The 2,879-nt window shown below is 46.6% G+C and overlaps 1 non-coding gene across 1 annotated transcript; it reads right to left on the bottom strand.

Moving 5' to 3' along the window:
• Positions 1-1,198: 1,198 nt before the first annotated feature.
• On the bottom strand, positions 1,199-1,324 carry LOC144820616 (U6atac minor spliceosomal RNA). The gene has a single exon (XR_013607893.1). It is a non-coding gene; the product is annotated as a U6atac minor spliceosomal RNA (small nuclear RNA).
• Positions 1,325-2,879: the final 1,555 nt, after the last annotated feature.

Below are 2,879 nucleotides of genomic sequence, written 5' to 3'. Positions count from 1 at the left end.
CAAGATGCATAGCAGTCGGTGGAAAAGACATGTTAATCCCAGTCACATAATACAATTAGAATAATCACTAGCTTAGTGATTTCCCCTCAGCTAGATCTGTCACCATCCACCAACAATGCTCTCAAAGGGCATGCTATGTGCTACAAATGATTATTCCTAAAAATGAACACAAGCATGTGTCAATGAGCCCATAAATGCACATTCTCCTGTTGAAATAAGAATACCACATTTTGTACATCGGAGAAGACCACGAGCACGCGTAACCATATAAAACTGGCAATGCTATTTAAAGTCATGTCTCTTAACCTCAACCTGTAGCCCCTCCTGAATCCTGGCCCCGTCAGCAAGTTCTAAGGATTCGGGCTGCATTTTTCCTATTTAAACCGTAGTTGTCACAGACAGCGAGATCCTGCTGCAACTTTACAATACTCGCATATGATTTTTCTTTGGAGATAAATATGTCACTAAAAAGATTACTTGGAGTCTCCGCAGAACATGCACACTCAATCGTACCTTTCTCACTAGTACTGTAAAAAGTACAAGTTATGCACAGATGTTCGCAGCAGATACACTATCCGACTCCTAAATTATACATCTCTGCCACAGGTGCATTATTGACCAGAAAAGCAATATGACTCAAAGATCTTGAAACATATGCCAGATGGATTAAGCTTTCTCCAGAAGGGGGCCCAGCCCCACAAGCTATCTCCGTGAAAAAGGCGTTTTAGTGGACTTGAAAACTTATCACCTGCATCCTATCGTTTTAAAACGATTTCTTAAGCTTCAGTTGAGAGATGTTAATGGTGTAGATCAGAAAGATAAAAAGTTGGGGGGCCCCTGAGATTGGAAAATGAGCATGCAGGTTAGCTCTGGGACGTGCCCACTGGACTGACTGTGCAATCAGAAAAACGAACTCCACCACTGGAATCGGTTATATCCATTAAATGAAATTGCCTAGTGAACACGTCTGCATATCAAGGCAGCCGCTGCATAAAACGTACAGCAAGGAAACATAGGGAGATGCATTGTAGGAATTGGGTACCTGTCCTCGGACATGATGCACTGCACATCAAGGTAAACGTGCCCGACTGAGGTTCAGTGTGTTGTCCAAATGTGTTGCAGAAAACACATCCCCTGGCCAGAGCTGAGGTGCTTTCCAAGAGCACTGAATGTTTTGGGCCCTGGTATGCTCATATTGTCAACAACATGGTTAAACACCATTAAATAAGTGGCAGTGTCTTATCTGTGTATGTGTTGTAAAGGCCACCTGAACCCTTCCTTCCCTGCCAAGGTGAGTGCTAACCTTCTCTTCTTCTATACACACATGCTTGGGACATTATTTTGAAGTTTTATATAGCGAGAACTGGTCAGGACCCAAAGGAATTGGAGCGCTTTACACGTTCCCTAGTCACATTGTAGCCAAAGACATTTATATTAAGGGGAGGAGCTTATATTAAGTGATTTGCAAAGAATATCAGGCAGTTGACCCTCCCGCCGAGGTTTGAACCCCATACCTACATCTAAAGTCAACAGCTTTAGGTGTAAGGAAACTAGAACCTCTCTCCCGAGATTTTGACGAAATAATAAAGACAGGTGGCAGTAGGATCCAGGTCACAATTATATGGGACCCATCTAATCCTGGGACCCCCTCCCCTCCCCTGTACTCTGGTACGCTGCTCTGCTCCTGGACACCGGGCCAAGGACGGCAGATGCTAAAGACCAGCTCGGACCGGCCAGGCTAAGCGGCCATGTTTTTAAATAACAGAAACAACGTATGGCCTGCTCTTTCCTAAATATTCTAAGACTGGCATTGGAACTATAACGTAACCTCCTGCGCGCCCAGAAAAACCGACTACCTAAAGAAGTGGGTGGGTTGAGAGAGCCAGGACGGGCTCCTTGTTGAAGGCTGAGAAAGTTGTTATTTACTCCATGAGTCTGCACAATAATGATAGATCAACTTATTGAGTGACTATGGCATCCGTGCCTCAGCTTTGCTTTGTGGGTAATTTCGTCATCATGGCTGCTGTTCGAACCCAAAACCAAGCCTTTTGTTTTAATATTTAACAAAGCGTTTTTCAGAGGTTTTTAAAAACCAGCATGAGGGCTCCACCATGTAACCAGGACTTTCCTGTGTGATGGATTTTTGGAGCATGAAGTGTTCCAGCACTAGTATCAGCTAGACCATTCCTGGGGACTGGACAAAGGGGGGGCCGCACCCCCCTCGTAGGGCCCCGGAGACAGATGGGACTCACATCGCTCTGCCTCTATATAATAACGGCTAAATCCCACAGTCAGGTGCAGAGCCCGCATGCCCCAGCCTAGCCCCGACCATCCCCACCTCACCTCTGCACTGTCCGCATCCACACAGGGTCCCGATGGCGGCAACTGGTGAGGCGTCTGAATCAGGGGCGCAACTAGGTCTTCATTTCGGGGGGGGGCTAACATGGCAAAAGAAGGGGCGTGGCTAATGTTAATCAATGGGGCGGAGCTAAAATGGCAGATAATCAGGATCGGTTAATGCCCCCTCACACCTTAAAACCCATACCCATCCTGATCCCTAAAACTATCCCCCCCCGGCACCCCAAAACCCATACCCACCCTACACCCTAAAATTACCCCCTGGCACCCCAAAACCCATTACCACCCTGAACCTTAAATTACCCCTGGCACCCCAGAAACCATACCCATGCTGAACCATAAATTCCCTCATTGCCCTCCAAAACCCATACCCACCCTGAACCTTAAAATTACCCCAGGCACCCCAAAACCCATACCCATGCAGAACCATAAATTCCCCTCTGGTACCCCATAACCACCCTGAACCCTAAAATAGCCCCCTAACATCCCAAAACCCACACCTGCCCTAAACCCTAAAATTA

The sequence above is a fragment of the Lissotriton helveticus genome, chromosome 2_1, assembly GCF_964261635.1.
Source record: "Lissotriton helveticus chromosome 2_1, aLisHel1.1, whole genome shotgun sequence".
Taxonomy (NCBI): Eukaryota; Metazoa; Chordata; class Amphibia; order Caudata; family Salamandridae; genus Lissotriton; species Lissotriton helveticus.
This window is presented reverse-complemented; position numbering and strand designations above follow the sequence as displayed.